Below are 15,322 nucleotides of genomic sequence, written 5' to 3' on the forward strand. Positions count from 1 at the left end.
CGCGTTACAGACCGCCCCTTTGGGGCGGCCTGTAGGCGCTCCTTTCCCCGGTGTATCGGGGCCTCAGCTGCCACAACGGCAGCCTCCGAGGCCCCAATCCACCACTTTCCAGGCCACGGGGAAGCGGCAAAAGGCCGCTTCCCCACGGCGTGGAAAGGGGTGTCCTTGGGGCTTCAAGCCCCAAGGACACCTGGCAGTGGTGGGGAGGAGGAGAAAGGGGCCACTCGGCCCCTTTCTCCTCTGCATTGCTGGGCGCAGCCATGTAAAGGCTGCGCCCAGCGACGCAAAGCTGGAAGGAGCTCCAAAATGGAGCTCCTTCCGGGGCCACAGAAAGGGTGCTCTATGTGCCCTCGCGCGGCCCCACTACATCACAACTGCGCCACCTCGTTTGGAGGCGGTGCGGTGGTGACGTTGTCATGGCGGCCCCCGTGTAGAACGGGCACCACCGTTTTGTACGTGCTGAGCACATACTAGGGTTGGGGGCGTCCGGAAGGGACACCCCTTTCTAACCCTAGTACGTGCTGAGCACGTACTTTCATGTCCGTCTGTAACGGGCCATAGTATGCAATTTTATGCTACATCAAGAGAAACATAAGGGAAGTAATGGAACCAATATGGCGTAGTGGTTTGAATGTTGGACTATGACTCTGGAGACCAGGGTTCAGTTCCTTGCTTAGTTGTGAAACTCACAGGGTTGCACACTCTCAGTCTCAGGGGACAGCAATGGCAAGCCTCCTCTGAACAAATCTTGCCAAGAAAACTCTATGATAGATTTGCCTTAGGGTTGCCATAAATGACTTGAGGGAATACCATCACCACCACCACCACCACAACAACAACAACAACAACATGAAACTAACTCTGTTCCTCTTTGGTCAGGACTCACCTGGAGTACTGTGTGCATTTCTGGGCATTACAGTTTAAGAAAGACACTGACAAGCTGAAATATTTCTAGAAGGTGACCAAGATGATAAAAGGCCTGGAAATTAGCCCTATGAAGAACAATTGAAGGAATTGTGTATGTTTAGACTAGAGAAGAAAAGACTGAGGAGATAACGATACCCATCATTAAACATTTGAAGGACTGTCACACAGAAGATAGAGTGATCTGATTTCTTGCTATTCCAGAGGGCAGGACCTGAGCCAGTAGAATCAAATTAAAAGAAAGGAATATCCAGTAAAATATGGGGAAGAATTTCATGGTATCTCATTCCTGGTATTTGACTGTTTTCTCTCACATGGATTCTCTCATAGAATTGCATTTATAGCAAAAGATTTCCCAGAGTCCTGGCATTTGTATGGTGTCATTCACATGTGGATTCTCTGGCGTTTCATAACTTCTGACTTGGAAACAAAACATTTTGCACACTCCTGGCATGGGTACGGTTTTTCCCCTATATGGATTCTCAAGTGGCTAAGAACGTGTGAATGCTGAGCAAAACATATCTCACACTCCTGGCATTGATACGGTTTCTCTCCTGTGTTGATTCTCTGGTAGTTGAGACGGCGTGTATTCTGAGCAAAGCATTTTTCACATTCTTGGCATTTGTATGGTTTTTCTCCTGTGTGAACACTCTGGTGACTTAGAAAGTGTGTATATTCAGTAAAGCATTTCCAACAGTCCTGGGATCTGTAGAGTTTTTCACCTTTGTGAAGTCTCTGGTGTGTCACAAGATGTAACTTATGTCTTATCTGCAAAACATTTCTCACATTCCTGGCATTTGTAGTTTTCTAAGCCATCATAGAAAAGTTGTGAATTCTGAGCAAAACATTTCCCACACTCGTGGCATTTGTATGGTTTCTTCCTGTGTGGACTCTCTGGTGCTTTACAAGGACTGCTTTCTCAGCAAAATATTTCCCACACTCTTGGCATTGGTATGGTTTCTCTCCCGTGTGGATTCTTAGGTGGCTGAAAAGGCCTGAATTCCGAGCAAAACATTTCCCACATTCTTGGCATTTGTATGACTTTTCTCCTGTATGAACTCTCTGGTGGTTTCGAAGGTGTGATTTCTCAGTAAAGCATTTCCCACACTCCTGGCATTTGTAGGGTTTCTCACCTGTGTGGATTCTTCCATGCCCTGCCAGATGTGCCTTGTAACCAAAATATTTCCCACACTCTTCACATTTGTATGGTTTCTCTCCTGTGTGGACTCTCTGATGGACTAGAAGGGATGAACTCTGCGGAAAACATTTCCCACACTCTTGGCATTTGTATGGTTTCTCTCCTGTGTGGATTCTCTCGTGCTTCACAAGGCCTGCTTTTTGAGTAAAACATTTTTGACACACTTCGCATTTATATGCTTTGTCTCCTGTGTGGGTACTCTGATGCTGCACAAGTTGTGAATTGTGATAAAAGCATTTCCCACACTCCTGACATTTGTATAGTTTCTCTCCTGTGTGGGTATTCTGCCAATTCCCAAGACCTCCATTTTGAACAAAACAATTTCTCCCCTCCTGGGACTGGTATGGTTTCTCTCCCGTATGGATACTTTGGTGGTTTAGAAGATGTGAATTCCGAGTAAAATATTTTTCACATTCTTGGCATTTGTATGGTTTCTCGCCTGTATGCACTCTCTGGTGTTTTACAAGTTGTGGCTTGGAAACAAAACATGTTCCACATTCCTGGCATTTGTATGGTTTCTCTCCCGTGTGGATTCTCTTGTGGCTTAGAAGGTATGAATTCTGAGCAAAACATTTACCACATTCTTGGCATTTGTACGGTTTTTCACCTGTGTGCACTCTCTGGTGATTCACAAGTTTTGACTTGGAAACAAAACATGTTCCACATTCCTGACATGTGTATGGTTTCTCTCCTGTGTGGATTCTCTTGTGGTGTATAAGGTATGAATTCTGAGCAAAACATTTACCACATTCTTGGCATTTGTATGGTTTTTCTCCTGTGTGAACTCTCTGATGGATCAAAAGAGCTGAATTCTCAGTAAAACATTTGCCACATTCCTGGCATTTATATGGTTTCTCTCCCGTGTGGATTCTCTTGTGGCTTAGGAGGTTTGAATTCTGAGCAAAACATTTACCGCATTCTTGGCATTTGTATGGTTTTGCTCCTGTATGGACTCTCTGGTGCTTCACAAGGACCACTTTATGAGCAAAACATTTTTCACACTCTTGGCATTTATACGGTTTTTCGCCTGTATGGATACGCTGGTGCTTCACAAGGTCTGCTTTCTGAGTAAAACATTTTCCACACTCTTGACAATTATATGGTTTCTCACCAGTGTGAACTTTCTGGTGGGTCACAAGATGAGACCTTTGGCCAAAACATTTTCCACATTCCTGACATTTGTATGGTTTCTCTCCCGTATGCACCCTCTGATGAATCACAAGGCAATCCTTTCGAGCAAAAGATTTGCCACACTCCTGACAAGTGTAGGGCTTGTCTCCTGTGTGGACTTTCCAGTGGCTCACAAGTTCTGTGTGCACTTTCAGATGTGCCATAAAAAGTGAATTATAAGCAAAGCACATCCCACACTCCTGGCATTTGTGTGGTTTCTCTCCAGTGCGGACCTCTTGGTGGTTCATATCGTACAATTTATAATCAAAATCTTTCACCGAAATGTCCCATCTAAAGTGTTTTTGTCCATCATGGAGTCTCTTGTGAGGCACAAATGTAATATTTTTGGGAACACATTTCCCAGATACGTTGCCAATGAAGGACTTCTCTCCGTTATAAATTTTCTCTTCTGAATGCTGGGCTTGCTGGAAGTGGGTAAATTCCAGTTTTTGCCTAGAACATTTCCCATATGTAGCACACACATATGTTTTGCTTCCATTTTCTGTTGTGAAGAAGAAAAACAGAAATAAAAAAATCAAAATTTGAGTGAAAAAGAATTTTCAGGGTATAAGAAAAAGATGAAGGCCAAACAAGCCTAAACACAAATGAATCCTCAGAACAAAAGAAGAGATATTATACCCTCTCTTATGGCTGAGGTCAAACTATCTGAAAGCTATCTTCCCATAACAGCCTGCTTGAGTCCAAGATCTTCAGGGAGGGTTTTCTCCATCCCACCACCCTCCTAGGCTTTGGAACTCCTTCTTGAAGGAGGTTCAGTCTGTCTCTTCTCTGCTGTCTTGTCACAAGTAGCCAAAGACCTTCCCATTTTAAACATGTCTTCAGCTATAACACAGGGTAGAGATATAGTTAATTTGCTGCACTATTTCCCCTATTATGCAATATGTATTTCACCTGGTTTAATTGTTTTTAAATTGATGTCTTAAAAGTAGAGTTTTAATTGTATGTATAGTTTAAAGGTGTTTTGTTTTAATTTTGTAAGCTGCTTTGAGTCTTGCTTTAGAGACTTTTCTTTCCTTTTCTTCTGCCGCTACCATACTATGGAATAGCCTGCTGGAAGAGATCCATCTTAGACAGCTTCAAAAAGGCCATCAAGATGGATCTCTTCTAGCAGCCTTTCCCTGAATAACAATCCCTGCCACACACCTAATATGTTTATCCCATTGACTGGCCTGTGACTAATCCCACACTGTTTATTTTAATCAGATTATTGTATTGTAGATTATTTTAATATGTTATTGTTTAATTCTGTTTTAGGGGAGGGAGGGAAGGGGATATTGGGATTTTGTATGGAGTTTTAATATGTAAGGCGCCTCGATTATCTTTGATAGAGAGGTGGAATACAAATTAAAAAATTATTTTTTTATTTTTTATTTTAGAAAAAAGCAGAATATAAATCAATCAATCAAACTTTCCCCTCACTGCTCTTTTAGTGTCCAGGTGAAGGCCTTTTCATTATTCATTATATTTTGAAATGTTTAGGGCTGTTACATGCTGACACTCCTACATCATGTTACTGAATTTAGTTTTGTTTCACTCACTATGCCAGATTTTTGAGCTAAACATAATGGCATATGACTGGCCAAGTGAAATATCGAATGCATCTGAAGATGAGACCTTGGCAGCAAACGCCTGGTTGCTTGTGCTGTTACTTTCCTCTCTTGTTTGGGGCCTTCCTGGGGGCATCTGCTCCCAGAGATATAGCAAGATTACTGAGAAGAGAAGCTTTTGGTAGCAAAGTCCGAGGGAGATGAGCTTTCTGTCTAAGATGGGATTGAACCCGAGAATCCAGTGGTGCTCAGTAAAGATGGATCCTGTTGGACTGCACACAGCATAGAATCACAGAATCATAGAATAATAGAATTGGAAGAGACCCCAAGGGCCATCCAGTCCAACTCCTTGCCATGCAGGAAATCCAAATCAAAGCATCCCTGACAGATGGCCATCCAGCTTCTGTTTAAAGATCTCCAAGGAGGGAGATTCCACAACACTCTGAGGGAGCGTGTTTCACTGTCAGACAGGAGTTAAAAACATGGGTTCTGTAGCCCATACATGCCCCCACCCTGACTGATTTTGTGCCAGGTTTTCAAAATAGTAATAAGAGACAGGGGAAATTCAATGACATGCAGGCCTGACAATCAGGAAACCGCTATTAACAACTTTCTGTTCTACCAAAATACAAAAAGTAATGGCCAATTTCAGTTAACATTGCCAGGTACTTCTCTGTAAAAAATTACAGAATTATTTCCCACCTCCATAAATTTGATGATGGACACATGTTTGTCTGTATACAGGGCCCAAGCCTCAAAATACAGGAACTTTGGGCATTTTGTTCAGTATGTATAAATGCAAAATCTTTATACAGCAGGGATGGCAATGGTGAGAAGCTTAGGAGATATATTAGAAGACCTCGGAAAGATCAACTCCCAGCACATCTCACCACAAAAAACAAGGAAACATTTACATCATGTTTTACACACACACACACCCCGGCAATTTTATGACCAAGAGAGACCTTTTTGACACTAGGAACTGAGTGGAAGTCACTTCCTTTTGATTTCCTGTTTTTAAAAAAAGGTGTCACCCAGGTCTAAAATGGTCCAGAGGGACCCCGAATGTGTCGTGAATGCCCCCCATACCCTCTAAAGGGCATACAGGAGCAAAAGGATTGACTCTGGTGGATACAAAAAGGGCCCTAGGGTGGCATGTAGCCAGGGGTCCATGTTTTGCCTACCCCTGCTCTATGGCATCCTGTTTTGGAGGAAAGATCAAATTCCAAATGAAAATGAATGTAGCTTAAATTTTGCATATTGATTTCGCTGCTTATATTCATTGATAAATATTTTATAGAATTATTTGCAAATATGTTGTCATATATAGGTCTGTTCACAATAAGTGTTCAAGGAGATACCAGACACCTTCTTGCACAACATAGCCCTCCACTGCTTCAATAGGCAGGTGTGTGACAGAGAATGTGGTAGTTGGGACAGCAGCATCTGGAGAGACAGCTGTTCCCCAGCCCTGCCTTAAGGAGCCCCACTGTGACTGGCTTACGTTGCAACACTACTCCCACTAAGAAGCAATATTTCTGCTGCTATTTTTACTATGTTGTTCATTTTATAATCTGTCATCAAGCTGACTTCAGCGTTTGGTGACCCTGCGAATTAGAGACCTCCAAGAGTTCCAGTCATCAACTGCCCTGCTGAGATCTTGCAAACTCAGGGCCACAATCCACTTGTAGTACAGTCTCCCTCTTTTCCTACTGTTGTTGTGCAGCTTCAGACATTTCTTTCACCTCTGTGCAGGCTAGAAACTGAACATTCTTTAAGTTTGAGTCCACTTGCACAGTACTACTGGTACTTGTCCTCTGCTCTTCTGTGTCTGAAAGATCCTCCACCAGTGTCACCTCCCACCCCTGCTGCTGCCTACTAGCTGTTGATACACTGAGTCTAGTTTTTCAGCAAAAGTCTGCCTCCTACTAGCAATACTGGTAACATCAGCACAGCCTCTTGCCTCACAGAAACAAGTAATCCCACCACAACAATTTAGAACAGAAATTATCATCAACAAGGGAACAAGAGAACCTTACTAAAATAGTTCATAATCCCACAGGCCTCCTCCATTATCTGCTTATATAGGGCTCCTCCCTTTCCCAGTCTTGGACTGCATCAAGACTGCATACCAAGTACTGTAGCTTATAACTCGGTTATTATATATGCATTTTTTAAAAAAAACAAAACATAATCATCCAGGAAAGGAGAAAGCCTTACCAAGGGAGGCCACAATCCCATAGATCTCTGCCATGATCTGCCTGTGCAGGGCTCTCTGGTCAGGATCCAGCAGGACCCACTCCTCTGGGGAGAAAGACACGGCCAACTCCTCAAAAGTCACCAAACCCTGAAGACAGAAGAAAAGGGTTTTTGCTCACACCTGACCCCAAGATGACTGCTGCCTGTGGCAACTAAGATAAAGCAGGTTCACAGGCCGATAAGGCTCTGAACGCAGTCGAGGTGAGATTGATTCTTTCAGCATGAGCATCATGGATGAGGTCTGACAAACACAGGAGCCTCAGCCCATGACAAACTCGACAGCTGTAATAAAAGGAGTTTGATGAAAAAATGTTAACAGTCTTCCACTGCAGTATTTAAACTGGAGGCAGGGGTAGGCTGTATTGCTTCCAACTGCCACGTTTGCCAGTTTTTAGCTGGTGTTTTTTTGTTTGTTATTGTGGTTTTGGGAGAGAGGCAGGGAGGTTTATGGCATACCCTTAACTGTCCCAATTAGCAGGGGCAATGCTAATTAATCCTCTTCTGTCTCACATTTTCAGTGGCTTTAAAATGTCCCAATTTCTTTCTCCTCCTCCCACTTTCCTCTCTTTGTTCTCAGGTTACTTCAGTAGCTGCAAATTGAGTGCAAAGTGCAAAAGGAGTTTGCACTCCATGAATTCAGCCAGTGGGATGTAGTGGTTTCAGTGTTGGGTTACTACTCTGGGGAGAAGAATTTGAATCCCCATGCATTTTGCCCCCCCCCCCCAAATAAAAAAATAAAAAAAAATATCCCATGATTGGATCACCCTAGGATCGTCATAAACAACTTGAAGGCACACAACAACAAAACAATGACAACAACTCAGCAAAGGGAAGAGGAAAGAAGTGGGCAACATATTTCCCTTCCTAGTAGACACTGGCAAAAGCCAACTGTTGCAGCCTCTCTTAATTTAAGTATGTTACTCCGCAATAGGTTTTTCCAACTAAGGTCTTTTTGGGCCCATCCCACCTAAAGGTGAAGTAAGGGGAAGTAAACTACTGCATTTTTGCCTGGCTTTAAGCCATCTTGAAAACAAAAACAGTTAAAATATCAAGTGTGTGTGGAGTATGTATGCCTGCATATAACAAATTTTAAATATAAAAATGTATAAAATAACAATTTTTTCACATTACAACTACACGATCCAAACATACAAAAAGTAATATGGCAGAAAGTCCCTAAGACATAAATCATAAATGGCCCACAGTTCTAGTTACATCAGAGACATTTGTTATAGTCTTCATACATGGTCAATGAAATTCTTACATTCTCCTATATGGGGCAAAATGTTGCCTGAAAACTGACATTAAAAACAATTTAAAAAATGGCTCTCAGGGTTCTGTGGAGCTTATGGGCCTGCAATTCATAGTTCCAAAGACTGCATCTGAAGGACAGGACAAAAAAATGCCCACCCTTGTTTAAAACATTCTTGAGTGGCGTTGGCCATCTTACTCTGGATACCAGTGGTTGAATACAGAAGGAGAGTGATTTGTTCTGCACCAAGGACAAAAAAAGGGAATATTCATCAGCTCCTCTTCTGTGTTCACGAAAACATTCAGAGAAAAAGAAGAGCAACTCTAATTTAGGAAGAACAAGGCTAAACACACAATCCTAGAAATTTAAAAGGGAAGCTCTCCAACATCAGAGTCAGGATGGATAAAATCAGTCAACCAGGGTGTCCTAAGGAATCAGAAACAAAATTATTTCCTAGAGCTAAGAGGGATGTATCTGCGGAAATAAGAACCAAAGTCCAAAACACAATGCAGAAATAATCTAGTTTGGGACCACTTTAACTGCCCTGGCTCAAGCCTAGGGAATTCTGGGAACTGTAATTCTGTGAGGTATTTAGTCTTCTCTGTCAGAGAGCCCTGATGCCACAATAAACAATAATTTCCAAGATTCTATAGTACTGAAACAGGGCAGTTAAAAGGGCATCAAACTGGATTATTTCTGCAGTATGTTTTGGATCCAAGACTGCTCAAGGCCTCTTGTTCTAGGATGTCTTCTCCTCACCTGATCTGGTTTTCTTTCACCGCAAAGAGAAGGAAGAGACACCTGAGTCTTAGGTGGTGACCTTATTCCAGATTCTGTGGAAGAGACCAAGGTGGGAGGAAACCGGTCAAATACACTTGTGTCAGAGAATTCAAAGATATAGCCATGTTAGTTTGTAGAATCAGTACGTAGAGAGATTTTGTAGCACTTTGAGAGTAACTGAAAGAAAGAAATTGGCAGCATGAGCTTTCATAGACTTTAGTCTACTTCCTCGGATGCATTTGGAAAATCTAGTTCCAGCTCCCATTGAATCACCAAATTCACTGGAGGACTTCAACCAGCTACACTTTCTCTCTCACACACTGAACTACCTTGCAGGGTAGTTATTGTGAGATTAAAGTGGCCATGAGTTGTAGGAAGCAAAGGCCAAATAAAAATAAGAATACAAAGCTCTATATATGCCAATAGAAAAATTAAATTAAAAAGGGCTATTAGAGATGACCAAGACCACCCCAAATTCTATGCGACACGGTGAATGTTTATTAGTTACACAAATGGAAATACTGGGCCTCTCTCTCTCTCTCTCTCTCTCCATCACATTCATCACATTTTGCTTTTTGTAAAGTTCTTGTCATGTCAACTGTTAATTTCAGACTCAAAATACCTCGTTGTTCTGATTCTCTGATGCATTCTTTTCTGATTGTGTTTGTTTCTGTAAACTCTTTAAAATACTAATTTTTTAAAAAAACATATGAACAGAAAGTAGCCAAGATCCTACATCAGGGTAAAGAGAATAAATCTCTGCCTGTGGAGAAATGCACTGAATGCACATAATAAATGTGTGGAACAGTAGCTGCTTTGCAACCAAATGCAGACCTACAAATGCATCTGCCACCTCAACTCCACTTGAATATGCATATTCTTCCTCAGACAAATACATCCAATAGTTTTCATTGGGGAAATTAGAGCCACTATGGTGTACTGGTTGGAGGGTTGGACTATGACTCTGGAGACAAGGGTTCAAATTCCTGCTCAGCCATGAAAACTTGCAGGGTGACCCTGGGCAAGCCACACTCTCTCAGCCTCAGAGGAAGGCAAAGGCACATCTTACTTATTTTTGCCAAGAGAATGGCATGATAGGCTCACCATATGTCAGAATGGATTAGAAGCCACAAACAACAAAGAGAACTACAGGATTCAGAACAGAGACTGTTCAATTTCATCCTTACCTTGCAAGGGAGCATCACATTCTTGCTTGATCTCCCCCCTTTGGGGACTGTACTTCATGTCCAATGGCACCTTCTCTGCCATAGGGAATTCAGAGTGAACTTTTCCCAAGAGACTGTTGACCTGAAACAGTGAAGAAGCAAAACATGGAACTTGGAGAAGGATGAAAAAGGCTTGGACTTGTGTAGGATGAGACATCTATCCACAGCCATATCAGTAAAATGTAGCAGCTCTTTAGTTCTATTTTAAAAAGGAACATACAAAATAAAAGGTCAACAAGAAGAAATAGTATGAAACTTTTGTTAATATAGTACACGTTTACTGTCTATGTTAGAATACAAACAATTCCATTGAGCTAACAGAAAGACCATTTCAAGTTCTGGAAAACACCGATTTGACTTATCATAGAAGTCTTCTCATGGACCCATTTTATTGTGTGTGTGTGTGTGTGTGACTGTAAGGAAGAACTGGAGGAGACATGTGTAGAAACAAAAATGAAAACCTACTGACACTGTATAGTTATACTGCCTTGTACACTCAGTCACCACAACACTGTTTCTCTTAATGATATGAAAATAAAAATGTCAGCAATGGCAAAAGTGTTTACCATATATACTCGACTATAAATCGACCTCATGTATAAGCTGAGGGCAAGTTTTAAGGGCAAAATTATGGATTTTGATATGACCCTTGGATAAGTCGAGGGTAAAACTTAGGGACACACAAAAAAGAATCTCAATGATCAAGCAAAGGAAAATAATGCTAAAGAACCTACAAAATTATGGCAGGCATAACTATATTGGCTTACAAGGCTGGATGGAACAGAGAGTAACGGGAGGTCAGTGCTTCCAGGACAGATTGCCCTCTTGCCTTTCTTAATAAGATGGTTCCATTCTTAATAAGAGTTAAAGTATAGTATTTACATTGACCCATGGATAAGTCGACATAGGTTTTTGGGGTCAATTTTTTGACCAAAATTTCTAGACTTATACATGAGTATATACAGTACCCCCTTAGAGCAAGAGCAGTCTACTTGCTGGAGTGGTAGAAACCCATTCTGTTCCTGAATACATCACTACCATGCTCTGCCACTGGAGTCACCACGGGGGAAAGTCTGGTTGTGTGGCAGTGCCAGCAGCAAAACATGGCACTTCCTTTGAAAACTGGCCCACAGGGAGCAAGCACCCGATTTTAAAGGAGAATCATGCATCTAGAAAGCTCTGGGGAATGTGATTCAACTTCATCACAAAGTGAATACTCTTCATATCCCTCCTGATCAAAGTCAAATCTGGGAGCACCACATTTCCCCCTTCAGTCCTCAGAAGGCTCAAAACATATCCATCACCTGCTCACCTTTGCACCAGGAGGAGACGTTCTCTCCTGTGGCTGCTTCTGCTCCTTCTCTGCCTCAGCTTGACTCAGGAGAAAACCTTCTGCCAGGGCCACTGCCTGGGAAGAGGTCTCTGCCCCACATTCGCTGACCCAGCTCTCCATCTCTGGGGGCAGGATGGTCAGGAACTGCTCCAAGACCACCAGGTCCAGGATCTCTGTGTTGGTGTGATGCTCTGGCTTCAGCCACTGACAGCAGAGATGGTGGAGTTGGCTGCAAATCTCTCGGGGTCCCTCGCCCTCCTTGAAGGAGAGCTGCCTGAAACACTGGCGCTGTATGTCTGAGCTGACAGGCTCCTCATTCAGAAACATTTGTACTGTCCTCTCCCACAATTCCCCACTGCTGTCAGCATTAATGCGATCAATGCTTCCTCCTTCCGAACCAGTTAAGGTTGTTTCAACCATCTCTGTTTTTTTACACCAATGGAACCATAAATAAGATCAAAGTTATTCTTCCTCCTTCCGTCTCAGGGGAAAGATGTTCCCAAGATGTTCTTTTCCAACACCCTGTAAAACCAATATATTTTTATATTATTGATAACACACTTATTATCATTCATTTATAGAGCACCATCAATGTACATTGTTGTGTTATGAACCATCATCCTAGTTAGTTGTTGCTGTTGTGTGTCTTCAAGTCATTTCCAACTTATGGCGACCCTAAGGTGATCCTATCATGGGGTTTTCTTGACAAGATTTGAGAGGAGGTTTGTCACTGCCATCCTCTGAGGCTGAGAGAGTGTGACTTGCACAAATGGGTTTCCATGGCCGAGCTGAGATTCAAACCCTCGTCTCTAGAGTCCTAGTCCTAGTCCAACCAAACCACTTCGCCACGTTGGCTCTTCTTATCCTGGTACTGGTACTCTAAAGGCACCAGACCTTGTCTAATCTTGGAAGCTAAGGAGGGTCTCAGAATCCCAGACTATTGGCCAACATGGCTGAGGCTTCTGGGAGCTGAAGTCCAAAACCTCTTAAAGGGCATTGTTTGGGGATCACTGCTCTAGAGAATAGGACCTGGAGCAATGGTTGCAAGCTGCAGAAAAAGAGATTCCACCTCAATATTAGGAAGAACCTCTTGACACTAAGAGCTGTTTGACAGTCAAACACATTCCCTCTTGAACATGAGTCAACAGTGAGATGCAGCAGCTAAAAAGGCCAACATGGTTTTGGTCTGCATCAATGGGAGTATTGTGTCTAGATCAAGGGAAGTAATAGTGCCACTCTATTCTGCTCTGGTCAGGCGTCACCTGGAATATTGTGTCCAGTTCTGGGCACCACAATTTAGGAGGGCGACTAAAATGGTGAAGGGTCTGGAAACCATGCCCTAATGTTGAGATTCCACCTCAACATTAGGAGGACCTTCCTGACAGTAAGGGCTGTTTGACAGTGGAACATACTCCTTCCTCGGAGTGTAGTGGAGTCTCCTTCCTTGGAGGTCTTTAAGCAGAGGCTGGATGGCCACCTGTCCCAGGGAGGGCTTTGAGTGAGAGTTCCTGCATGGCAGAAGGGATTTGGACTGGGTGGCCCTTGAGGCTGCTGTGCCAGAGGGAGAGAAGCCCCTCCAGGAAGGAATCATAGGGTTGGAAGAGGCCATAAGGGAGTCCCCAGGTCTCCTCAAGGGGAGGAGCAGGAGGAAGGGTCGGGATCAGGACTCACCAGAGCAAACAAGGAGAGAAAGGTCGCCCAAGAAGAGGGAGGACTGTCAACTCTACTGCCCTGGAGGACTGGGTGCCCCTTCCGGCCTCTCTAGGAATCCCCCCTCTCTCCCCTTAACCCTTTCTCCCTTTTCTTCCCTTTCTCTCTGATGGAGGGCTGAAAGGAGAACCCTGCTTAGGAGGGAGGACTGCTTCCCCCCCCCCCCCGCAATTGGTCGTTTTCCTATTATAGAAGCTGGGTGGCACAAAGAAATCCCCCATTTTGGGCCTGGGCTCTTCTCCTGAAGGCAAAAAGGTGTCTGCCTCCTCAGGTTCAAGGAGGCAGAGCATGGGTTGATTGTACAGAGAAATGAACACCAGGTTCATAGAAAGAGTTGGAAGAGGCCACAAGGGCCATCCAGTCCAACCCCATTCCTCCAAGCAGGAAATCTAAATCAAACCATCCCTGACAGATGCATCCAGCCTCTGCTTAAAGACCTCCAAGGAAGGAGACTCCATTACACTCCGAGGGAGTTTATTCCACCATTGAACAGCCCTGACTGTCAGGAAGTTCCTCTTAATGTAGAGGTGGAATCTCTTTTCCTGTAGCTTGCATCCATTGCTCTGGGTCTCACCTTCTCTTCTCCAGGCTAAACATCCCCAGCTCCCTCAGTCATTCCTCATAGGGCTTCATGGTTTCCAGACCTTCCACCATTTTAGACGCCCTCCTTTGGACACAAGGCACCAGTTTCTCAATGTCCTTTTTGAATTGTGGTGCCCAGAACTGGACACAATATTCCAGGTGGGACCTGACCAAAGCAGAATACAGTGGCACTATTACTTCCTTTGATCTGGATACTATACTGTATTTCCATTGATGCAGACCAAAATCGCATTGGTGTTTTTGGCTACCACACATCACACTGTTGACTCATGTTCAACTTGTGGTCTACTTGGACTCCTAGATCCCTTTCACGTGCAGTCTCCTTAAGCCAGTGTCCCCCATCCTATACCTATGCATTTCAATTTTTCTACCTAAGTGCAGTACTGTACATTTCTCCACGCTGAACTTCATTTTGTTAGCTTTGGCCCAGCTTTCTAGTCTATTCAGTTGATTTTGAATTTTGATACTGTCTTCTGGGGTATTAGCTACTCTTAATCACCGACGTCTTAACTGCTGCTTCCTGATCGTTAACCTGGATTGTCCTGGAGTCCCTTGTTCCAAAAACTGGGAAACACCTCTGTGGTGAGAGAGACAGGAAAATGCCCCATGTCCTTTCCGTAATGGATACAGCCTTGTTTCCTACTTCCCTTCCTGAGACTGAGGCCAAGCCATGAGCACAGACCTCCCAATCTGCTCCCTGAAAACAGGAGAGATAGAATTCACCTGTATTTGCTAGAAAGCAGATAGTCTATGGGAGCCTTCTAGGATCTAGGACTGCAAAAACAGCTGTGGGGAACAATAATTCTGCATTTTGCCCACTTACTCCTGCCCATAGCTGCAGTGTCATCCAGAGGAGCTGTCTCAAGTAGTCAGTGACCATAGTATGAATCAAAAATAAATAAATAAAAATAAAATAATTAATATTTAAATATAAAATAAACAATCAGAAGCCCCACAGGTGGAGTTCTAGCCTTTTTATATTTGGATTATCTTTTTTATTTGATCACTCTACATGGGTGAGTAGCACATGTAGGTTTTCTCTGCAACGAGATCCTTCCCACTTCCCACAACTGTTTTTCCAGTGATTATGGTTAAGAGCACAGTGAGTCTTCATTCCTTTTCCACTGCCCCACATCCCTGCACCCAGTAGAGGAGAAATATACTTGTATACCTCAGATAATGAAGTATGTGTGTTCCTGGACATCACTTCTTTCACAGAAAATATGGCACTAGAGGCAGCAAACACATGGAAGGAATATCAGTACACTCCTGTAGCAGAGGGAAAACACATTCCACATG

General features: G+C 43.2%; 1 pseudogene across 1 annotated transcript; it reads right to left on the reverse strand.

Annotated features, from left to right (window-relative positions):
- Positions 1-406: 406 nt before the first annotated feature.
- On the reverse strand, positions 407-13,404 carry LOC149320605 (uncharacterized; annotated as a pseudogene). Its single transcript, XR_016279064.1, has 6 exons — positions 13,382-13,404; positions 11,690-12,232; positions 10,339-10,459; positions 9,131-9,204; positions 7,081-7,207; positions 407-3,794 (listed from the first exon to the last, which is right to left on the reverse strand). The product of XR_016279064.1 is annotated as an uncharacterized LOC149320605 (transcript).
- Between the last annotated feature and the right edge of the window lie 1,918 nt (positions 13,405-15,322).

Source organism: Sceloporus occidentalis, unplaced genomic scaffold (genome assembly GCF_023333645.1).
Source record: "Sceloporus occidentalis isolate IW3139 unplaced genomic scaffold, rSceOcc1.0.p SCAF_1, whole genome shotgun sequence".
Lineage (NCBI taxonomy): Eukaryota > Metazoa > Chordata > Lepidosauria > Squamata > Phrynosomatidae > Sceloporus > Sceloporus occidentalis.